The sequence below is a fragment of the Peromyscus maniculatus genome, chromosome 2 (genome assembly GCF_049852395.1).
Source record: "Peromyscus maniculatus bairdii isolate BWxNUB_F1_BW_parent chromosome 2, HU_Pman_BW_mat_3.1, whole genome shotgun sequence".
NCBI lineage: Eukaryota > Metazoa > Chordata > Mammalia > Rodentia > Cricetidae > Peromyscus > Peromyscus maniculatus.
In genome coordinates, this window is record NC_134853.1 from 119354818 (window position 1) to 119379850 (window position 25033).

General features: G+C 48.9%; 1 protein-coding gene across 1 annotated transcript in view; it reads right to left on the reverse strand.

Moving 5' to 3' along the window:
• Kank4 (KN motif and ankyrin repeat domains 4) overlaps positions 1-13115 on the reverse strand; it is a 69640-nt gene extending 56525 nt beyond the window's left edge. Inside the window, exon 1 of the mRNA XM_006974036.4 lies at positions 12974-13115. The gene's annotated coding sequence lies outside the window, so the exon portion shown is untranslated. The remainder of the gene's footprint in view (positions 1-12973) is intronic.
• Positions 13116-25033: the final 11918 nt, after the last annotated feature.

The window sequence follows — 25033 nt, forward strand, 5'->3', positions numbered from 1 at the left end:
TCCAGCTCCAGGCGATCATGGCCACCAGGGGCACTTGCGCTCACACGCACATACCCACATCTCCATGCACAAACACTAATTAAACACCATAAAAATAAATCTTAACAGGAAGGAAGGAAGGGTACAGTTGGAATCTAGCTGTGGAAATGAGGGGGTGTGGAAGGAGAAAGTTGGGGTGCAGGACAAGGTGGTGTAGAGACAGCGCATGCGTTCTGTGTTCTGCTAAGGGGCTGACTTCCCCCGCTAGCAGAAAAGCACCCCACCCCCACTCCCGAGGGACAGTAAAGGCAGGACACAGCCTTTCCATCAGAGAACACATACCTGGCTTTGGGACTTTTCCTTCCATTGAATAAAAAAAGGATGTTCTAGGGAAGACACCCCAGACAAAACCTGGATTCTGCTGCTAATGAACTGCTTGAGATTTTAAGACTATCCAGCACCAAAAACAAGATTTTACAGAGTGAAAAGTGATAATTCATCCCAGACTGGCTCTCCCTCCGAGCCCTCCCCCCAATGTGGTGAAGAGTGGAGAATGTGGAATCCCAGGAATGGAGGCTGTAGGCAGGGTTTGTGCTCGTCCATTGTTCAGTGGGCTGCGATCACGGAGCCCCCAGAACTGCACTGAGGGCAGTTCACTGTGGCCCTTTGAATTGCTATCCCCATTTTATAGAGGAGGAAAACCGAGGCTTTGGAGGGGCACAGTTCAAAGTCTGCTCTTCTCAGCCAGAAGTGTTTCCTGGAAGACTCTCTTTATACACGCCTGAACATGAGTGACCTGCCATTTGCTTAAGGTAAAGCATCAAAGGATACATGGACCGGGACAGTAAAGTCCTGTTTCGATTTATAAAATGTCCATTTACAGATCAACAACTACCTTTTTATCCATCCAGCCATTCATCACTTATCTACGTAAAGACATACAGTTTTATACAGAGATCCTATATGGACAGTCCTAAGTCTAGAACAGCACACTCCAAACTTTCCCATACCCCCACCCACCAGCTCTTTATAGTTTGGAATTTTCTCCATTATTTGAAATACTTTTTGTGAACTGATATGAACAAAAGGGTTCCCCCTCGGGCCCCACCGTTTGCATCCTTCCTGGTGTGGTCCACCCTTTCACTTCCTGTCCGCCCAGGCCACAAGGCATCCATCTACCTCGGATGCTTACTTCTTTATTGACAATGAAACTTTCTCCAAAGAGTGGCAGCATTCCGTGCCCAATCTGATAAAGGGATCACAATGCCCATCCTCTGGAATTTCCTTTCTCCTCCCCTGTAATGAACTACTTGGTACTTTCTGGGCTCGTGGCATTGGTTCTGGAGTGATAGTGTGGTGAAGATTTCAGGCAAACTTAAACCACAGCTTCAATTACCTGAAGCCTCACTGCTCACCTCCGGGATACAGTGGCCATCTGGAGATTAACTCAAGGCTGGCATTTCCACACCAGACTTTTCTTTCCTCAGAAGACAGGAGTGTGGACTTATGTAAAATCTGGTTTTTTAAATGTTGACTGAACTCCTCTTTAAAATACCGCAAAGATCAAAATACATTGCATGAGATTCTAAGGGAATTAATAAAAATAGTTTTAAAAATACCATACAGGCAAAACAGACAGACGGCACCATGTGAGGCGGTGTCTGCAGCGAGACAGGGAATGTCTCGGGCCCCAGTTCTGGCCTGACCTCCACCTTCTCTGCCATGAGCACAGCCTGTGCCTCACGTGGACCTGGGCAGCCTCAGCCTCTGCCGGTGTGGTCTCCACGACTCCACTAGGGTATCCTTCAGAGATCTGCCTCAGTAGCCCATCTATTTAACTCCTAATCCCAACCTCAGTTAACCCTGCCTTTCCCAGGGTCCCTTGGAAACTCCTCCTCTGCTCCCGTTTGTACTTCTCACACTCTGACCGCTGCTGTCTCTCCACGTTGAAATCTTTCCGTTAGATCACACATTGGAAGAAAGAAAGACAGGCTCTTGCTGCCAGTTACGACTCTGGGTGAGTCTGGGACATTGTGGCCATCGTCAGCCTTCTGTGTCTGCAAAGCCATAGCTTTGCATGACTTGTAGACCCTCTTCTCAGGAGAATTCCCTCAACTGGAATTCTCCTCCTTTCTTAGTCTGTGACCCCTATCCAGCCCTGTGGACAGCTTTACCTGTCAGCACCTGCTTTACCCCACACATCACACATCACTGGTCCCCTCCCTCTGCCTGTGCCCAACAGCACTTGCAGTCTGTCAGTCCCCACGAGAAGCGGGGTAACTCCGTCTCGATCTATCAGAACAGATTACTCCTCTGAACATCATCGAGAACTCCTTGCCTAGTGGAGTGCCTAGTCCCGTGCCCGTCATCAGGCGACATTTACTGGCTGTTAGGAAGCAAGGAGGAGAGGGGCAGGAAGGAAAAGACACCGAGAGAAAGAGGAAAGAAAGAAAAAATGAAGCCACAGGCCACCGAGAAACGTGAGATCTGGGGTTCAGCAGTTAAGAGGAGACCCAAGTTTGGTTCCCCGTACCCCATGGTGACTCACAACAGCCTGTTACTCCACTTCAAGGGCATCCTACACCTCTTCTATCCCCCTTGGGCACTAGGCACACACATGGTACAACACATACACACACACACACACACACACACACACACACACACACATATTCAGGCAAAATAATCATATATATATACATATATATATATATATGTTAAGAGAGCCAGCTACTAGGCTGACATTAAAGCCACTATACTATGCTGCAGGCGAAAACTCCCAGCCACTGTCCCTACCCCAGCAAGTTCCTCACCCCAGCATAGCAGGAAGCTCTTGGCTTCTGGGCCCGGGAACCAGCATTCACCCCCATGAACTCTTTGCTCCTGGTCTCAAGCTCTAGGGTCAGAGATCTTCCACCTCACTCAGGCCCTGCTTGGGAAAGCCAGCTGCAGTTAAGATTTGGTAGGCAAGAGCCTCCCAACGGCTGATGAGAAGCGAGCCACAGAGGCTCAGAGCGGACCATGTTCATGAAGAACTGGGCACATTCCTGATGCCCAGGCAGCTGTCTGTCCAGAGAGCGGGCTTTCCTGAGTCAGGACAAGTTGGGGACTCTCTCAGACACCCCAAGAAATGAGGCCCCATGGGTCTAGAACAACTCGGAAAGCAACACTCATGCCTTCCTTCCCTTTAACTAGCTGGTGGAGGGCCAGGCTACTCCTCTCCTGGACCCACTCTAGGACCTTGGCAGGAGACAGCCATCCTGTCCCAGGGAACCACAGAGAAACTGGCCCTGCCTGTGTTCTCCCAAGCCCGAGTGTCTCTCAAATCATTGATCCCCATGGATTCTCACCCTGCTATCAATGTGAAGGGAGACTGGTCTCCTCACCCCAGTCACCAGGGAGGAGCAGCAGGGCAGTATACCAGAGAATTCAGAGAAAGGAGGCCAGCCTGCCTCACCCAGACTTCACCTCGGCAGCTAGGAGAAGGAGGAGGAACAGGAGGAAGAAGAAGAGGAGGAGAAAAAGGAGGAAGAGGAGGAGGAAGGAGGAGAGGGAAAGGAGGAGAAAAATGAGGAGGAGGAAGAGCAGGGAGAAAAGGAGGAGGAAAAAGATGAGGAAAAGGAGGAGGAGGAAGAGGAGGAGAAAAGTGAAGAGGAGGAAGAGGAAGAGGAGGAGGAAGAGCAGGAAGAAGAGGAGCAGGAAGAAGAGGAGGAAAAGAAGGAGGAGAAAAATGAGGAGGAGGAAGGGGAGGAGGGAGAGGAGGGTCTATCACTCCAGCTTCTCCCCGCCCGCTTTCCTCTTCCTTGCTGACCACCAGGACTACCTATAGGATAACTCTGAGTACCACTGTAACAGAGACAGGGTGGCTCATATGGTTGACGCTTCCTTCCCACAGTTATGACGCTGGAAGGCTGCACCCAGGATGCCAGCCCGGACTAGCTCTGGCGAGGCCTGCTTCCAGTGCCCAGGCTGGCAACTGCTTGCTGTATGCCCACAAAGGATAAGAAATAAGAAAGCTCTCTGGGTCCTTTGATAAGGAGCAGTCTCCTGCACCAGGGCTCTACCCTCATGCTCTATCTGCCTTCCAGAAGCCTGGATCCTAACGCCATCGCCCTGGGGGGTTGGATCTCAAAATGAACTAGGGAGACAAAAACACCCATATGGCTGCATGAGACCATATTGAGAGTCGTGGGTAGGCCAGGTGTCCACAGGAGGTTCAGCTCAGCAAATCCTCAGTGAAAAGAGTGAGGTATGATTTCAGACCAACCTTACAGGCAAGAAAATGGAGTTCAAGACCATTTTACAATCAGAATTTTAAAAAAATTTTAAAAAGAGCCCCAAATGAAGAGGCCACATCTCTTAAATAGGTAAAATACTTTCTAAAAACCTAGAAGAAAACTGGGCGGTAGTGAAGCACCTGTGTTTAATCCAGCACCCAGGAGGCAAATGCAGGCAGATCTCTGTGAGTTCGAGGCCAGCATGGTCTACAGAGCAAGTTTCAGGACAGCTAGGGCTGTTGCACAGAGAAATCCTGTCTTGAAAAAAACAAAACCACAAACAAACAAACAAACCTAGAAGAGCTCAGCCCGATGGTAGACGCCTTTAATCCCAGCACTCGGGAGGCAGAGGCCAGCCCATCTCTGTGAGTTTGAGGCCAGCCTGGTCCACATAGTAAGTTCCAGACCAGCCAGGGCTACATAATGAGACCCTACCTCAAATAAATAAATAAACACATAACCTAGTAGAATAAGAAACTCACTAACAATCTTGATGGTTTGGAAAAGGTGAGGGAATAGCCAATTTTAATGGCTACATATGGGCCAAACGTCTTGGGTGCCCTGCATAAATCTGTTACCCATTTTACAGGTAGGACCCTGACTAACAGGGGGAGTGCTCTTCCACCCTTCTAGAACCACGCTGTGGTGCTCTGGCAGACTGCATCTGAACAATAGTTCTCTGAAAGGCACAGTAGTCCAAAGGAATGGTCCCAATGTGGGGAATGTCCGGCCTCAGCTCTGGCCGTGGGCGGAGCTACTGGGCAGGAGCCTTTTGGCACCACTGGTCATCATCCATGAGTCTAGCTAACACAGGACTCCATTCAGTGACTGGAAACGCTGAGAGGCAGGGGTAAGGATACGGAAGAAGGTTAGGCCAGAGATGGCTAGCCTTAGGCCAGGGTATAAGGGACATAAGTCTGTTTCTGCGGGGGGGGGGGGGGGGGGGGGGAATGTGTTCCTTGAATGTCCCCCTATCCAAAATATCACTTTACTCCACAGTATGGAAGACACACTGTCACCCCAGAAGGTAGGGCACGGAGCTGGAACCAGAGGCATGGTGCTCTCCTCTAGGTCAGCCACTCAGTCCCTGTGCCACTCAGGCCTATACCTGCCCTCCCTGGTCCTCAGTATCCTCATGGGATGAAGAGGTAGTCTAGGCAACCAGGGAGGTTTGCTGGAGCGCTGTGAGCCCCGAATGTGGATGGCAGCACCTCTGGACAAGAGAGGCAGGACTGTGTGGAGGGAGGAAGAAGCAGAGTTCAAAAGGAGGGAGAAAACGAGCCCTGGGTGAGATAGAGCCCTGACCAGGTGTCTACCTCAGGGAAGGGAGGGTGCAGGTGTGTTCCAGCAATGAGCAGGAGCTCCGTCAAGAGGGGGGAAGGTCACCAGCTAGTCACGTGTATCTACTGGGAGGATGTTTTAGTGAGAAGGCTCCAGGTGAGGCTGAGCACCGGGACCGGGCGAGGAGACAGGAACACACGGTAATACTGACCGGATTCTTCCCAGAGGCCACGGCAGCTGCCGTGAGGTGTGAGGCCCTGCTGCCACGGGCTAGGTTTGAGGGGTTCCCAGAAGCCTTGTCACAGAGCCCGAGTGACCAGGGAGGAGGTAAATGGCCAGTCTAAAAAGAGAGCGGAGTTGCACCCGGATGAAAGAAAGGCCTGGGAGCACTGGAGAGAAATCGCGGATGTGAGGAAGGAAGCATTTGTATTCCCGTCTCTCAGATGGTCAGAGGCAGGGGACCAAGGCGGAATTAGAACCCAGTCCTGCCCAACTCCAGGGCATCGGTAATTTTTGACCTGTCCTTAGTCTCACAAAGTCTACGTGGTTTTGCTTAAGGGTGAGGGAGGAAAGGACGGCGTCTGAAAACAGAGAAAAGACTGAAAAGACAGAAAAAAAGAAAAAAAGACAAAGAGAATGGACAGTAAGCGCTTTCCTACTGAGACAAGATGGCAGCTGGGTTTTCCAAGTGGATTTTCCCCTGGTTGCTTTAAAGAGATTTTGGCTCATTTGGCTCACCAACATCATGTGAACGGTCACAATTCTATCTTGTTAGTTAGCTGGTCAAGACAAATGATTTTTATTTACGGTCTTGGTAGGACGTGTCTGAAACGCATTAACATTCCATAGAAGGGGGCACAAAGTGGGCACCATGGTGATGCCTGGGGCCCAGCCCTCAGGAGGCTGAAACTGGATAACTGAGTGTTTGAGGCTTGCCCGGGTTCCATAGTGAGACCCAGCCTCTAAATAAGTAAATAAAAACTAGCAAAAATCCAACCATTCCTCTAAGGCTGCTGGAGGGAGTCTCCCCTCTCCTGGCCCCTCAAAGTCAACATCTGGCCACTGTCCTGCCCCTCCACGCTGCCTCCTTCATTCCGTCCATTCCGGGACCACTTCCAAGATGCTTCTCCCTTCGCATGTCTTCCTGGGGCTGGAGAGTACCTTTGATCAAGCAGGTTGTTAGTTCCTCTGCACAGAATCTTTAAGGCTCAGGCAGACAGACATCCAGTGGTTGACTGTTTCAATGGCCTGGTTTGCCTGAGATCAGCAGAGCCATCTCAGCTGGTGGGTCTTCGGGTTGCCGGGAATGACCTAACAGGTTTCCCGTGTGTCCAGGAATGACCTAACAGGTTTCCCATGTGTCCAGGAATGACCTAACAGGTTTCCCGTGTGCGCCTGCGTTTTGTAAGTTAACTTCGGGATGTACATCAAAGCCTTCTACCCAAACCACAAACCGAGCCTTTGACAAGTTGCCAACTATCAAGTGGGATTTACTACCACTGAGGAATGCCTCCCACTGACTAGAGAGAGATAGACGAGTCTGTGAAAGCTCAGGATGGGAAACTGCAAATGAAGTGTACTGACTTCCCGTCAGGACTCCTAACTGCTCCTTTACCCCGGTGCTGAAGCCTAGGGACCCTTTCTCGGGATGTTTGAAAATGCATAAAAGAAAAGACATAACTCCCCTACAAAGAAAACCAGTATAAGTAAAATATGATTATTACAATTTGAAAAACCAAGTGTATAATGCAGCAATATGTGTTGTACTTTATTAACACATTAAATTACCTGTTTTGGAAGCTGGTGTAGTAACTACTGGCGCCTCAACACAACCGACATAAGTAACATTTCAAGGTATCTGTAGCAATTAAAATGCAACATGAAGCAATCTATTATTTTGATCGTGACACGATTACTCCACACAAACTGTGGTTTGTTGCCAACACTGACAACTGAAAACAAAACATCAAGCAAAGATGTCACCCCTTACCCCGCCCCCCCAAGTTCACAGATTCCTCTTAAATTCTGTCAAGAGGAGTTTGGGGTTGTTGACCCTGGTTAAACATCCATGTTCGAGCCTACTCTTAACTGTCTTGAAGAGTCTTCGCTGTGCCCTTTCTACCCCAAAGGCCCAGTTCTACAGATACAACCTTTCTAGGCTCTCCCGTGCCCAGGCTGCCTGACCCCTGCCAGGTCCTGGGAAAGAGAAGTCCTCGGTTCCCAGGAAAAAGGATCAGTGACTAGGTGATCTCTGAAACTCAAGGAAGGAGAGGCCAGGGCTGGGGTGCACAGTGCTGGACTGGGCCCATGGTGGGTCCCGCATCACAGCATCACCTGGCTCAAGCCTAGGCTTAGATGTTAACATCGCTGTGCCTGGCTCCTCTCTTTCTCTCTCCGGGCTTACCAGTGTCTCTGCCTTCCGAGTGAGAAGAGCCCTACCTCAGTGTACTCAGCACTGATGGAGGAGTCCGGTTCATAGGCACTGGTAACTGGTAAAGCCATTTGTCCTCTCTTCCCCTCCACACCCCCACAGGTGGGTCATGACTTTCAAAATTTATTTATTGAAAGATCGTATGACTGTAATATGAAAATAATGTGTTAAAAATTCAAACACTAGCAAGGCAAAGGCACCTGCCATCAAGCTTGACAACCTAAGTTTAGGAACCAGGAGTAGGAGGAGAGAACATGCCATGGTACCAGAGAACACACACACACACACTCACTAAATGAGTCAGTTAAAATGGGAACAATAAAATTAATGAAAACTAAATAAAAATTAATTAATTAAAACTAAATAAAGTCAGCTAAAAGTCAAACAATAATGATAAAACTTCATTAACAATAATAAAATGCCCTTCCTCTGCAATGATAAAATGCTCTCCCTCCACATCATAACTGGTAAATGTAGACCCGATCAAACTATCTAGTCAACTGCCACCCTGTTGGAAACTGCATCTAACTTTCTCCCAAGTTGGGGGGTGCTACATCCTCCAGGGTGGAAGGGACTTGAGGCAAGGAACAGACAATGACCAGTGTCCCGTGAGGAACAGTGGATGCTTTCACTCAGAGCTGTTGCTGACGTACAGCCATGAGAGGGAAGTGGCACCAGGGGCTACTCTTCATCTTTAGGGAACAAACTCTCCCCATGCCGCATCTCTCTGCCCGCATGTCACTTGATGTCAGAGCCCCAACCCACAAATACATACCAGAGGAAACCCAGCAGACATAAAGACACACACACACACACACACACATGTTCACACACACGTATATGCACACTCACAATACACTCACACACTCCCATATATAATCGGCAACCAACAAGTTTTATCTATTCTAGGAAAAAATTGAGGAGGGAGCCTCCATTTTTGTTCTTCCCCACATTGCCTATGGCCCCAGAAAGCTCTTTGTGGGCTAGGAGCAGGCAAGACATTGGGGTCCGTGCTCCTGGGGGAAAATCTAGTGGGTACTTCTTCCTTGAAGCAGGAATGTGTTTCTCTAGGATCAATGAGTTACAGCTGTCTGAGTATCACATAGCCCACCTACTTGAAATCCTGGGACCACATTTCCTTTATTGGGAAATGTGACGGGTCTATTTTTAGATGAGGACCCTTCTTCCCTTTCATCTCTAGAGACCAGAAGTCATTTCCAGCTAAGCCTAGCAAAAGCCTTTTTTTTTTTTTTTTTTTTTTTTTTTTTTTTTTTTAGCAAAAGCCTTTTAGTCCAACCTTCATCTATGAGACTAGCGTCCTGAGACCCAGAGAAGTTAGGCTAGCTGTAAATCACACGGCGAGTCCAGGCTCCCATTCCAGACTCCTTGGCCCTCAAGCCTCCTCCCAGGTGCTCTACCCCAAGAAGAGCACAGAGTGGTTCTCTGCCTGAGCTCAGGGCTAGACAGCTCTGTCCAATCCTATCGTTACTTCCAAGATCCCAAGCACAGAGGCAAACTTCCTGCCCTTTCTTTACTCATCTGTGCACTGGAGATTTTGAGTAAGCCACCCAAGCATGGCGGTAAGGACTGAGTGTGCCCGGCTGGACACACATTTGCACTATTCCTTTATCTTACTGCTCCTGTTTCACACCCAGAATTGAGTGGATCTTCAACAGCTGTGCCAGCACCGTCTCCCAGATATAGGAGAGAAAGGGCTATCATCAAATCCATTCACCACAAAGAGAGTCGGGCCCCCTTGAGACAACAGAACAGGCACAAGGTCAGTTTTCCTAGGTCTTATTCTCCATTTCCACGCAGTGCTGGGAATGAACCACTAGGCCGGCCAGCCCTGAGATCTGAGTATTGTAAGTCAGCGTATTTTTGGATCCAGAAGCCCTAACTATCTATCCCATACCTCCTTAGGTATGAAGCAGTGGAGTTACCTCTTCCTCTTGGCTAGAGAGCAGAACCACGTGCCCTGGCACACATTCTTCGAGACTGGAACCAGCACGGTGCCAGGTACATCAGAGAGGCAGGATGCGGTTTTGTTGACGGAATTAAAACAAGTGAAGATGTGCATAGCAATGGGAAAGCCTGAAGCAGGTGTCCTGCTGCAAAATGCATGGGGTGGCAGGCCAGACTCCAGCAGCAGCAAGCAAGCACTCCATCATCATCTTAGCCAGCTCTGTGGGGAAGAAGCCTTTGACAAGGCCAATAGCTGAGCCTCGGTCTAGCCCATCAGATCCAATCCAGGGCTCAGAAGAAACCTGAAGTACGTGTGCTCCTCCTCCAATGGAAACAGTTTCAATAACAAATGATGTGGGCCAGGGGAGGCGAACAGGACAGGGAGATGACTCATCTATCTTCTTAATTGTCAGCTTTGCCCCTAATAAGATTTTTCTCCCTGTTCCACCTTAGGCTGATGCTGAACTAAGACAAACCAAGATATCCATCTTGTAGTCATGAACAGTGGCCTTCACAAAATGCCAGGGATGAAATGAGGCTGCTGTGTGGCTCAGAGAGGCTGAGTACCAATACCAGGAGGAGCCTGATCCCTTATAGTCAGTAGCTTGAAATCTTTGCTCTTAACTAGCTGTGGGAGCTCAGCAGTTAACTGCACCTCTGTTTTCTGGAAAATTACAGCCCAAAGTTTGGGAAATGGGGTGAACCATGTAAGAACAATATGCATGATACTGTAAAGTTATATGCATGGGAGAAGAGTATCCATAATTTTCACCATATTCTCAAAGATAAATGCATGTTACTCTTCCCCATTAAAAAGCTGAGAAATACTGAATGATTTCCATCTAAAAATAATCTGTTGAGTACTTCCTATGTGTCTTTGCTCTGTACCAGGCACTTGAGACTCAAATCTGACAGGAGAGCCCTGCTTATGGGGTACCCAGCGCCACTGATGCTCAGCACTACAGGAACATGTCCCAAGGCCATTGGAAACAAAGAAAAGGCAGCATTTAACTCTATGTTAAACGTCTGTGGAGAAGTTTAAGCTCTGTGTTGAAGTTGACAGCAGAACGTGCATTCACTGGGTAAGGAAGTAGAGAGTATTTTAGACAGGACGCCGGGGCAAAGGCAACGTGTGGTCTAGGAACTGCCTCAATTGTAATCTGGAGTGGAACGCAGCAGTTGCAGAAACTGTGGCAGTGATAGAAGGCAGACATAAGGCTTGAGAGGTTGGCAGGGGGCAGGGCAGGTAATGTCGTGAGGGCATCCCCCCCCCACACACACAACAACCCCCCCACACACACACAACAACCCTCCCCCCCACACAACATGGGTCTAATTGCACAGGACTGGATGAGCCACCACTCCAGCATATTTTTCCTTGAGTGCTGAGCAAAGGCTTTTGTCAGCTGTGAGTTGAATGTGGCAGCAGGAAACAGCAGGGGAAAGAACCGTTACTCCCGACCCCACGGGTTTTTAAACAAAGGTGTAGGTAGAAAGCTCCTGGCAAGCTGTTGTTTCTCCCTGTAAACTTGACCTAGCCAGGGGCTTCTAATAGTCCAACATCATGGCTGAGAAGGGAAGACACGGATTAGCCCAGTCAGTGGAATGCAGGGCTAAGGGGCATGTCCATGGGGTCCTTGGACCTCACCCAGCAAACAAAGGCTTCCAGTTCCTGGGCAGAACGCTGCTGCTGAGCAGGGCCCTTTCACAGGCTGCTTCTGTCTGAAAGTCTTTCTACCGCCTAACCAGTCAGCCTTCAGGATGACACTCAACCCATCACCTGTTCTCAGGGCACCCAAGTTTAGACTCAAAGAACCCAGCTATGCAGAATCCTATGCCCAATCGATGTGATTCACTGCCATCATGGTCATTGGACTGCAAGCCCCTTGAGACTAGTGTACAGTTCTGTTTACTTTTGTATCTGAAAACCTTGCCCAATGCCTGGTTCTGAACTTTTGTGCTTTTGATCTGGACCTTGCATCATTCCCACAACTCATTCATTGTCCCTGGGACACATTACGGCGCCCTGAGGTAGAGGCTGTACTTGCAAGGCAATGTCAGAGTGGACTCGACTTCTGCTTCCGTGGGTAGGTAGCCACATGCTTTTCTATGCCCAGTCCTGAGAGGCTAAGGAACCCTGTTTGGTTTCCTCAGGTAAAAAAAGCCTTTGGGATTGCACTTTAAACTAGAGATGCCTTCTCTCCTGGCTGCAGGAGATCCTGCCACGGCCCTCTTCGGTGTGTAGGGCTTTGCACAAGCCTCAGAGGTCATCCTTGAAATGGAACAGCCTCTCTCTCCTGGAAAACGCCCATCTCATCCTACAAGTCTGCTTCCCAGGGTAGTTGAGAAGTAGTAGACTGTGGATTTCTGCAGCCCAGGCTAGTGCATGAGGCGAGAGTAGGTTCTGACCAGGTGTAGAACACGTGGACTTTCCAGCTCCCGTCTGCAATTGGCCAGTCTGCAGCGACAAAGTACTAGGGTCAAAGATTTGACCTTAAAGGAAATGGGAAGGGGAGGTGAGCTAACCAGGGGGCACGCGGGCTCAACAAAGTATCCTCACCCGGCACCTAGCACACGGATCCAGGGCCACCCTCCTCCCTCTGCCCAAGGTCGCATCCCATCGTAGCTCTAGAAACTTCAGCCAGGAGCAGAGAGGTGCGGACTGGGAACCAGGCGCGATGTTTTGCAAAAGGAAAGAGACTCGGGGTTTTGCAGGTAGTCCCGGAAGCCAGCGGGGAGGCGCCCCCATGTCCCGCAAGCTGCATCCAGTCCGCAGCGTCCCTCTGAGGACAGCTGCGAGGGTCTGCACCATCTGAGTCTCAAGGACGACGCGGCCCCCCTTTTACCATCGCCCCAGTCCCCAGAGCTGAAAAGCGAGAGCGGCTCCCCTCCAGCACTGTCACCGACCCTCCGGACGCCTGGCTCAGGCTGCCGCAGCCTCTGCGGGGACGCGGCGCTCGCAGGGGTCGCGGAGGGCGACCGGCGCAGCCTGGGTCGCACAGGGCGGGTGCCTGGGGCCAGAGGGCGCCCGGCCACTTACCTTGGGGAGCCGCTAGGTTCTGGTTGGAAGCGATCACCGTGCCGGAGCAGCGCGGGCGCCCACCCGACTTCGGGGTGCACGCAGCTGCGGCTGCACGGTCTTCTGTAGCACGATCCTCCCTCCTCTGCACCGTCCGCGTCCTGGCACGCACCGCGCGCCGCCGCACCCTGCCGTCCGGGGCGCGCACACCCTCCGGTCGCCCTCTGGCCGGCGGGCTGGGCCTGGAGCCGGGGCGCACTCGCTGCGGGCACACCCACCGCGCCAGCTGCGGGACTGGGAGCGCGGGAGCCGGATCCCCGCTGCCGCCACCCGAGTCCCCGCCTTCCTGACGCGGCGCGGGCTTTAGTGTGTGGGAAGGGGGCAGAATTGCGACACCGAGGGGGAGGGTCTTAGCCTTGGACAGAGTTAAGGAGAAAAACTTTTTGAAAAGAAACCAGAAAAAGTCCTAGCCTGTATAAGGCGCTTTTCCGATCTCCCCAGGACCCTGTAAGATTCTCTAAGTTTGTCTAGACTCTGGAGTCTAGACGTTTCTGTCCCCACAGTGATGGAGAATCAGTATCAGACAGGGTAATAATGCCAAGTCAGGACTCGAACCAAGGCCTGACAACTGAGATTCTGTGAACAGTGAGGTCCTAGCAGGGGCGTGAGATTGTGAGGGTCATCCATGATGGGGACTTAGATGTTCCCTAAGCCGTTTTCTTTCCAATTTCCTTCCAAATCAATGCCGCAGCCCCACTGAACATCCTCAGTCTCTCTTCATACACCCCTCTCCGCGGCAGCTTTGTATCATTTCAAAGTCACTAACCTTGAGTGGACAGATATCTAAGGACCACCTCGGGCACCAATCCGGAAAGAGAAGTGGGGTGGCTTTTCCTACCCATTACAGAGCGGACCAGCAGAAGAGAGGGGAGATGGCCGCCCGCAGACCCCCAGAGCCCAGCTGTGACCCACCTGGCCCACCTTCCTAGTACCCAGGCCCAGCAAACAGCCAATGGAGTTTTATTTTTGACATTGTGACCCAGATGGGATAGATAATTTGAATCAAGGGACGTTTTAATTTCCGTTTGGGCAGAAACGTTATTAGGATGACTTCATTTCCACGAAGCTTTCAGGATAGCAGTAATATATGGGAGTGGAAACGTGACCTCAGTGCTGGGACCCAAAAAGGAGTTGGGGGCGGGGCTGTAGCCCAAGGGAGAAGAGCCTCAGACTCGTCATCGTCATCGAAGGCGTGGTTAGTTTTTAATTATCCTGTGAAAGGTGCTAATATGAATGTGGAGCGTCTCATTTCCCCAGGGAAGTCAGAAACCTGGGTACTTCAAGCAAGGTCTCTCAGTTTTTTGGCCACTTGTTTTTAAAATGCTAAGCCTGGCCTGCAGAGATGGGCTGGCAGTTAGAAGCACGTGCTGTTTCCCAGCATTGGTTAATAGCTCACAACCGGCAACTCTAGCGTCAGGGTACCCTACCCCTCTTCTGGCCTCCTGGTGCATCAGGCATGTGCGTACATGGAACACATACATAAGATACAAGTAAAATATTCATACATATAAAATTAAAATAATAAATGTATTTTAAAATGCGAAGCCTCATCCCTCTAATCAGGACTTTAAGTTCCTGAACTTGTGCTTTATAAGGTTTTGTTTGGCATCTCTCCATCTTTGTGAGATAGACCCAGTGCAGATCACTTTTTCCTTTTGGGTGGGGGGTGGGGCAGGAATTGAGACAGGGTTTTTCTGTGCAGCCCTGGCTGTCCTGGAACTCACTCTGTAGACCAGGCTGGCCTCGAACTCACAGAGATTCACCTGCCTCTCCTTGTGAGGGAACACAGGTCTGCCTCAGATGTGTTCCTCGACTAGCTCAAGGTCATAAAAGCTTCTTTGCTGAGCTGAAAGAGAACCCCAGGCATTCCAAATCTCCATCTTGGAACCCTTCTGCACTCTCAGATACCTCGAAGAATTTGTTCCTTGATTTCTGGGCATTGTAAGCCTAATTAGGCATGGGGCTGGCACTGGGGTGTAGAGGCACAGCACCTTTCCTGAGAAGATGGAGGGCAGTGCCAGACTGCTATCCTCGAAAGCAGCTCGGCCTGATGACTCAGAGGTGGAACTGTGTCTCTAGGGTAGAGCTGAGTCAGAGCAGCCACAGTCTGAACTGGAGCAGCCCGGGTGTCTGAGACCCACAGACCAAGGCATCAAGAAAGGGAGGAAAATACACTAAACAAACACACTCACCATAGACCTCCCCAAACCCTTCCCTGTGCCATGCAGGAGCCACGGGCACAGAAAAGAAGCTTGAGCTAGAACATTAGCTATTTCCTGTTATGGTAGGAAAGCAACTGAGTCAGACTAGCAAATGGACCCTTGCAGGGTCCTGGGAGGAAGAGACCCCTCCCAGGGAGCAGATCATCTAGAATTTCAGGTTTGGACACCTCCACGGCAGGCAAGCTAACTGGGCCTCTCAGACAGTGAGCGTTCCTGCTGACAGCTGATTTAGGATGACTGGGCACAGCCCTGCTGCAGCCTGGGCCTTGCTGCAGTCAGGACCCAGTGCGGGGGGTGGGGGGGTGGGGGGGGGCGGCTCCCTTCCTAACTCCCTCCGTGCTGGGAAGTGGAGTGCAGGAAGATCAGTGTGTATTCTTCTCTGCCCTGTGCCAGACACTGTGATGGGCGTATCATTTTCATTACCTGTCTCACTTGGAATCCTGACCATAGCTACGAGATGGCTGTCATTCTCTTGCTGGAGGCAACGAGGCAAAAGCAGGAGGTCGGGTTCAAACTTGGGTCTTGGTGACCAGAATACTGACTTTTTCAAACTGAAGGCCTTGTTTCCAAACACTCAGGTCTTGCTCCAAGAGGGGACTGCACAGCTGTATGCAGCATGGGTTAGCAGAGGCATCCACATACGGTAACTCCTACAGTCACCGGGGTGCTGGCAGCAATCACAAAAGAGCTCTCAGAGAGGGGGATTCTGCACATACAGACTGTCAATTCTCATCGTTCTCTCTGATTCTGTAAACCTCGCACATAGACTGAAATAATGAATAATGAATCATTGATCTTAGAGGAAATGCAAAGAGGGACTCCTGTGAGCCTCTGGTCACATTTTCATCAACCCACCAATATCTGCAATAATCCCCCCTTATCCACGAGAGATGCGTTCCAAGACCCTCTTGTGGATGCCTTGGATAGTACAGAATCCTACAGATCTTATGTTTTTTTTTTTTTCCTGTTTCTACATGTCTCCAGTCAAGTTTAATGTATATACCAGGCACCAAATGAACATTAATAATAAAATAGAAGAGCCATAACGACAGAATGAATACTGTGTGAAGTCAGTTTCTCCCTCTCTCAAAACATCTTAGTGTACTCTACTCACCCTATACAGGATGATGTGAGATAAAGTGGGGGGAGTGATCTAAGTGTTGTGAAGCATGTCCTCTCACATAAACACTGTGATACCAGGAGAGCTGATCAGATGACCACAATGGCTACTAAGGACTGGGGAAGGGCGACAATGTGGACATGCCAGACACTGGGACTGTTCTCATGCAGAGCGGGACGGCTCCGTCAGCACACCGAGTCCTCAGGCAATTCAGAATAGTACTTAATTTAAAACTGATAAATTGTTTATTTCTGTCACTTCCCATTTAATATTTTTGGGCTGTGACTGATAAAGGCTAGTTGAAGCTTCAGAAAACAAAGCCAAGGAGGGATACTGTATACTTGTTTTACATGACTTTCTGTCCAAGGACCCTTTTTCAATGTTCGTTGTTGACTCGTTAACATTGCCCTAGAGGCTGGAAAGCACTAGAATTCACACCTAGGCACAGCTTATCTACTAAATGCTTTCTTCATACATGTATCGCAGCCTTCCTGGGCTTAGGAGCACTAGACAGCACTTGACCACTCAAAAATAGTTTGGGGACTATTTTAAAAAGCAGCAGCAACAACAACAAAAGCCCCCGAGGGTTTGAAATCTTGGGCTCTAGATAAGCCAGGAGCAGAGTACGAGAAACAGAGCAAGAATCAAAGTGCTGCTGACCTGTTTAACTCAGCCGGGAGCAAGTGTGCCTGAGAGCTCAAAATCCCACCCCACTTGCACATCCACAAGCGACTGTAAAATTCAACAAGTAGGCATGCTTGAGAAGAAGACTGCAAGATAAAGAATACACACTGTATGTATGTTTCATGTGCGCACACATGCTTTCCAGCTTCCAAGCAATCACCAAACAAAGTACAATCCACACAGCCAATGAAGTCTCTCAGGAAACTACGCTGCTATTTGCCCAGTTCTTGTATCAGAGCTGTAGTCCCCAGCACACCACCGATGAAGTAGGAGTCTAGCATGATTGTTGGCTGACATTTTTGTTTATGTTTAGGAGATGATATTATGAAGCTAAAACCGCAAAGATGCGTGCCGGGAACTGGGCTCAATCTTTGGTGGCGTAGATGATTTCTCTGTGAGTCAGAAAACCATCTTCATATACTGAAAGCACATCCCGAATGTGCTGTGCTTAGTTGTAATGTAACAGCTCCAACCGTGATGCATTTCCAAGTTTCATCTGCCTGATTAAACTTTCTCCTTTACATCCTTGGGTCTGGGACGCTGTTGAAATTTTATGTCAACATAAAATTTCATTTCCTTAGGATAAATATGCAGGAGCAAGAGCCACGTCACATTACCCAGCCCTGCTTAACTTTAGAAGAAACTTTCAAACTACTTCCCAGAGCAGCGGTACCGTCTTCCGCCATCACTCCCAAAGCACAAGTGATCGATCACTTTTCTTGTACCCTTGCCGGCCCTTGGATTTGTATTTCCCTGGTAGCTAATGACCTTGAATCTCTCTAGTCACGTGCTTGCTTGCCATCAGCATTATCTTTTTGCTTGTCTTGAAACATTGTCTTATGTATCCCAGGCTGGTCTCAGACTAGCTTTGTAGCTGAGGATAACTTGAAATTTCTAGTTTTGCCTTGACCTCTTGAGTGCTGTGACTGACAGGCATGTACCACCAAGCCCAGTTTATGCATGCTGGGGACATTGGGCATGCTACTGACTGAACCACATCCCCAGCCTTATATTTGCCTTTAATATATCTTATTTAATTTTAAGTTTGTGTAATTTCATTTTTAATAATAGTCAGGTGTAACTTTGACTCATAAATTTCCTGAAAATTTAATAATCCGTTATTGAGCCAGAAGAGGCTGAATTCAGCACAGCACCACCCAGCTGGGTTTGTAATTCAAGCTCCTCTCCTTGGGACAAGTTCTAAGCAATGGCTGAGCAAAGCGGGTGGGGGGATGGGTGTTGGCCATCCTCTCCCAGAGCCTCCCTTCAGGGGCAGGTGGAGATTGCAGGTTCAGACATTCTCTCTCTCCCTGTTCCTTTTCTGTCACCTCTAACAATCAGCACCTGTTTCCTGGAGAGCCGCTAGCTCTCCATATTTGAAATCTATGTTCTATCACATGGCATTACCTCTCTTCCATCTTACTCTTCCTGTCTCCTCTCCATGTCTAGCTGGCAACTCTGCTTCCCAGAGTCCTCTCTGTCTCTGGAAGTCCCACCTAACCTCTTCCTACCTGACTATTGGCCATTCAGCTCTTTATTAAACAAACCAGAAGGCACCTTGGTAAAGACACATCTTCATAGTGTAAACAAATATTTCCCAACATATATATATATATATATGTGGGTTTGAGGCCAGCCTGGGATACATGAAACTTTGAAGAAGGAGGAGGAGAAGGGAGGGAGGGAGGGAGGGAGGGAGGGAGGGAGGGAGGGAGGAAGGAAGGAAGGAAGGAAGGAGAGTGAATGAGCTGGAAGAGGCCTTAGAGAAATGAGTATATGTATGTATATGTATACCACAGGGCATAATCATGAATGGATTCAACTGTACTATTCCTAATTTCCCTAAACTGAGAGTTATTTAAGCTATTCATTGTAGGATGGACAAATCAACTGAGGCTTAGTTGATTAAAATGACTGCACAGCAGTGGAAATGAACTAATATTATAAACAACATAGGTAATTCTCACGAAAATGAACAATAAGCAGCAGTTACAGAGAGTATAGACCAGCGAATCCATTTATTTAGCGTTCGGACACAGGGAACTCCTCAACAGTGTTTGAAGTGAGAGTACTAGTTACCTCTGGGAAGCAGAGGGCACAAGGGGCTTGGGGGTGGCAGTATTCTCTTTCTGTAATGTGACGATTAGAGACAAGATGTTAGTTTGTGAAAACACATTGAGTTATGCCTTATTGTTTGTGCATTTCTCCTCTGTGTGTTATAGATCAATACATAAAATTGCATTTAAAATTAATCAAATACATTTCAATATTAAAGACTACTCTCTGCCACCCAGAAAACTAGAAATTCTGGCCACCCTCTCATTTATAGTGGTCTACACGTGGTCTACTGGAAAACTGTTCCGATGGGTTTGGGCAGTAATTGTAAAGAAGTTATGTTTATTTATTTTATTTTTTCCTTTTATTTTATTTTACAATACCATTCAGTTCTACATATCAGCCACGGATTCCCTTGTTCTCCCCCCTCCTGCCCCCCTCCCCTTCCCCCCTATGTTTATTTTATCACACAAAGATGTTTTGCTGGGTATGATCCAGTGCTGGTTAATAGGTAAAAGTTGGTTAAAACACAGCGTTTTAACTGACAGGCACACACTGAGCAAGGAATCTGACATTAAGTTGGGAGGTAGAGTGCATGCATCAGATGACAAAATCAGTCGTCAAAGTCACCTTGCTCACAGCTGCACACAGTTGACAGCGCACTGTTCAACCACCCCTACACTTACGATTCCTTCAGCTTCTGGTTCCCTCCGACTTCCAATCACTACAGCAGTCCCTGCATAGGACAGTCCTGCATAGCTCTTTAACTGTTAATAGCCACCCTCTAAGCTGAGTCCAGATGCCAGAGGTAAGAAATCTCCCTTGGATCATGTGATGGTCTCTGAGAGGGCTTCCAGTGATTCCCATCCTGCTTCCTGCTGGTATTCACATCCTGGTGCAATTAATCCCCCACCTCCCCACCCCCCGCACAGGCTGGACCTAGCAATTCCTGTCCAAGAGCAAGACTCCACATGAAGTTGGGTTACAAAAGCTCGGCATCTGTTCTGGGCTCCATCTCTTCTCTGATCACTCTCTGTGTCTCCACATCCTTGCCCTAGAAGGGGGTGGGGCAGGAAGCCAGCTGCCTAGCTGGGGATAGCCCTATCTTTGGCTAACAGCCAATGGGGATTTGATGTCTGTCAATAGTCAAGTGAGTGTGCTCAGGGTGAGTCCTCTTCCAAGTCAAGTGTTGAGACGACAGCAGCCCAGAGTCAGGCACCCATCTGTACTGTACCCAGATTGCTGACCCAAAGAAACCGTGAGCTAATGCAAACTCATCAATTAAACAGCTAGAAGCTAGAGTAATTTGTTACATGGCAAGAACACAGCCCACCTTTGTCCCAACCAAGCCCCAGGTGGGAGTCTTTCCATATTTTACTCAAGGCTTCCTTCCCACAGTCACGGTATTTATACTTGTCTCACACCTTGTAGGGATTGGCTGCTTACATGGCCATCTTTCCCATGAAAGGGTCCAGGAACGATGTCTTGAACTTTTCATTCCAGTTCCTAGAACTAAAGTTGTACTCAGTATGTGTTTGATTAAAACACGAAAGAATAAGCAGTCATTTTAATCTTGGAGGGGGAAAAACGATCTCTTTGATTCTTAATCTTCTAATTCGAAAATGACACAAACAGAAGTTATGGAAACATGTACAACGTAAATGAGTATAACTTGGAAAATGAGATGTGAGAAATAAGAGAAGAGGACGGTCCAAATCTGGGGTAAGTAGGTACCCTTAAAAGAAATAGTGTCAGAGGAAAAAAATCTGTTTATACTGGAAGATGGTGAGTTTAACTTTGGACATGTCTAAGGTGAAGTATCCTTGAGCATGCTCACAAGGCTCATGGGGGGTAAGTCTGGAACTTGGGAAGAAGTTTTTTTCTGGAGTTAGATTTGGGAGCCAAGGCTGTATATTTAGGAATTAAAACTACAAAAGAGGAGTCAAAGTCTAATGTGCCGTGGATTGATAGGCTCACTGGTGGGTATTTTCATTAGGAGGAGGGCAGAGGTCACATGAGGAGGAGGAGGGCATCGTGGACATGAGGTTTTTCTCGAACTGAAAGAATGTGATAACCCAGGTGAACAGATGAAGCTCTTCATGAGACAGGGAATGGTCAACAAACCAAATACACTTAAGTCAAGCTGTTAACTGAAAACACATTTGTGGTGATTTGAATGAGATCGTCCCCCATAGACTCGAGTTTGAGTGTTGGTCTGCAGTTGGTGGAATTATTTAGAAAGGACTAGGGTGGCCTTGTTGAGGGAAGTGTGTCACCGAGGGCAGGCTTTCAGGTCTCAAAAGACTCATGCCATTCCCAGTCCCCCCCGGCCCCGTCTCAGCCACTGCCCCAGCCCCAGGCCTGCATGCCTGCTGCCATGCTCCCTGCCATGATGGTCATGGACTGGAACCCTCTGAAACCACAAACGCAGATAACTCTCTCTTCCTTCAGTTGCCTTGGTCGTGGTGTTTTCTCGCAGCAACAGAAAAGGAACCAAGACTCCATCCTTTAATTTAGTAGCTGGAAGAGCAATGAAGTCTAGAGTTAATTGTACTTTTCAAAGATGCTGCAATGCCATTTCCCATCCCATATGCTCTCTAAAAACTTTTATTAAGTCAGGGTCTCATTTTGTAGCTCTGGCTGGCCTGGAACTCACTATGTAGACTAGTTAGCCTTGAATACACAGAGATTCACGTGCCTCTGCCTCGGTGGTACTGGGATTAAAGGCCTATGTCTCCATGCCTGATCCACAATGTCATCTCTTCACCATCCCATTGAGGGATGGGGGCTCTTCCATCTTTCCTTAATTCTGGGTGTCTTGGGACTTCTTTGGCCAGTGAGGTGTGGGAGAAGTGATTCTGTGGGACTTCTGAGGCCTGAACAGTGATGCCATTTCCACGGTATTCACCGGCAAATTAGAGCATCTCATGGAAGAAGTCAGACTACCCCGAGACTACTCCATAGTGAGAAGGCTAAGCTGCCTAGAGAGGCTGTGAATAGGTCTCTGGCTAAAAACCTAGTCTTTACATCATCAGCCTTACTCACAAGTGAGATGTGGAAACCCTTAGATGATTCTAGGCTACAGTTGTAAAGTCACTCTCAGATTTCAAAGTCCTCCAGATGAGACTCTGGGCTCACAGAGTAGAGACCATCCAACTTCCTGGCTTTAAGAATCCATGTGCGCCGGGCGGTGGTGGCACACGCCTTTAATCCCAGCACTCGGGAGGCAGAGGCAGGCGGATCTTTGTGAGTTCGAGGCCAGCCTGGGCTACCAAGTGAGTTCCAGGAAAGGCGCAAAGCTACACAGAGAAACCCTGTCTCGAAAAAACCAAAAAAAAAAAAAAAAAAGAATCCATGTGCATGATAAGATGGCTGTTTTATGCCAAGAGTTCCTAACACTGTGTGTGGTGGTATTGTGTTCCCTGAAATATTGCGCATGCTAATAAACTTATCTGGGGTCACAGAACAGAACAGCCACAATATTAAACATAGAGGATAGGCAGTGGTAGCACATGCCTTTAATACTAGCATTCCAGAGGCAGAAATCCATCTGGATCTCTGTGAGTTCAAGGCCACATTGGAAACAGCCAGGCATGGTGACTCACGCCTTTAATCCCAGAAGTGAGCCTGTAATCCCAGGGAGTGATGGTAGATAGCAGAAAGATATATAAGGCATGAGGACCAGGAACTAGGTTGGTTAAGCTTTTGGCCTGGTTAAGCTTTCAGGCATTCAAGAGGCAGTTCAGATGAGATCCATTTGGATAAAGACTCAGAGGCTTCCAGTCTGAGGAAACAGGATCGCTGAGGAACTGGCAAGGTGAGGTAGCTGTGGCTCGTTCTGCTTCTCTGATCTTCGAGCATTCACCACAATAACTGGCCTCAGGTTTGATTTTATTGATAAGAACTTTTAAGATTCCTGCTACAACTGTGACTTCAGTGAAGGCAGTGTTTATGGGGTGGTCAGGAGAGATGGCATCACATCGTGGCTTGGGAACATGTACTAGCTGAGGGAGAGGAACAGACAGAGGAAAGTTAGGAAATCCAAAGTGGGGGATGACAAAAGAGGGCTTGGGGAGGTTCTTGATGGGTGGAGTACCCTGGGAAGGCAGATAAAAGAAAAAGCAGCAGGGACAGAGGTGACCTTCAGAAGGTAACAGATGGTAGGGGGCTGAGCAGGGCAAGGGCGAAGGGTCTGGTTTCAGGGGTTTCCACTGAGACTACGAAAAAGTAATGGAATTTGTTGGGAAAGAAAGGCTGAACAATTTAACAGAGTTGTGGCCAGGAGAAGGATGGCCTGACGCAGTGGAAGGTCCAGGGGACTGGGGTTCCTTGCAGGTCAAGGTGCAGGTGTCATGAAAATGAGACTTGAAGAGGCTGAGCAGAAGGAAGAATGAACCAGAGAGTGAGACCCCAGCTCATGGCCAAGATGGCTGACAGAGTGGAGATGAGGTCCCAGGAAGGAAGAAAGTCCCAGAAGTCCAGGCTGATCCTGTCAATCCAGGATGTGAAATCTCCGGGGATGACATGGATTTGAAATGAAGATGGCCACGAGCCAGGCCTTGGTTGGTTACGAAGAGTGCTGGCCAGTTGTCCGTGCCCAGGAGGAGGCTAGGTGGGGGACCAGAGACTTGAAAAAGGAGATATGTGTAGACAAGCAGTAGTGTGGAGGAGGGGGCCAGGACAATCCAGCCACCGCTTCTCCGAGTTTCATGGCTCCAGTCAACATTTTCCCCTTGGTGGCTGCAGAAGAAGTGACAACTTCTGCTAAGACGAGCATGAGAGACCCTTCTGTGAGGATGTGGGGGTGGGAGGCAGAAGGGTAGTGAAAAGAATGGTCATGGGAAGAAGGCCGGGGTTAAGACAGACAGGGGCCTTTTTTGTTCTGGAGCTCCTGTTTTAGTCAGGGTCTATCTTAGAGCATTCAGAGACCACATCCTGTGTTAGGGGGCCCATGAGGGTCAAAGTCTCAGTGCCCCGTGCCTAGGTCTTCTCACTCCAATTCAGTTTTCTTCCCCTAATATTCCTCCACTAGAGTCTGGAGCTGCTCTGACAGTGTGTTCCAAGGCTAGCTGACTGTCTGGCAAGGGCTGTGTTGGAGAGAGAATTCTGGGGGGGGGGGTGCTGCCTGACTCCAGGACCCCTTAGACGGCCCGAGCATCTTGGCTCAGGAAGTCACAGAGAGCAATGGCTCTTCCTGTTATGACTTGTGCTATAAATGAAAAAAGGAAAATATGAGAGAATTCTTGAACTCTCATGAGAGGAAGACAATAAAAAGCCATGTGACCACCCAACTAGAAGCTCATTTTAAATAACTTTCTCCAGCTATTTTAAGACAGAAACAGACAGGCTCCTATTCATAAGCTTGGTAAGTAAGGGCGCCTGTACAGGGTCACTCTAGCTAGCCTCCACCCTCCTGAGCCTCAGGGCGCCAAAGAGAGGAGTATGATCCTGTCCATGGACAGGCCTACACCTGTCACTCCAGTAGGACATTCCACATCTCCATTTCTCAACCTCTGCTTCCACCCTTTGCCTTTCATGGAGTTCACACAAGTCATCGCAGAAGCCAGAGCAGCAGCCTTTCCCGGGGCCAAGCACTGGTCTTCAGTTGCTTCCCCTCAGGAGGTCTGGGCCAGGAGGCCTGTTCCCATCTTCAACTTAGGGATGCAGAACGGTGGCTTAGGAAAGAACACCCTTCCCTGAGTTCTCAGAAAGCGAAGCTGGCATGGGATACAATCAAGCTCCCAAGTGGACCTAAGAAACCATTTCAGTTTTGCCTTTCCGTTAGGAGGCATCGGTCATCCAGAGCCATCAGAGTCTGTCAGCCTAACTCTCTGCCTTCTTCTAGTGCTCCTGGGTGGCCTTGTTGTGACAAGGGGTGGCACTCACCTGCAGCACCGACACTGGAGAGAGGACTAGAGAGCTGCACTATCAGCCTGGGCT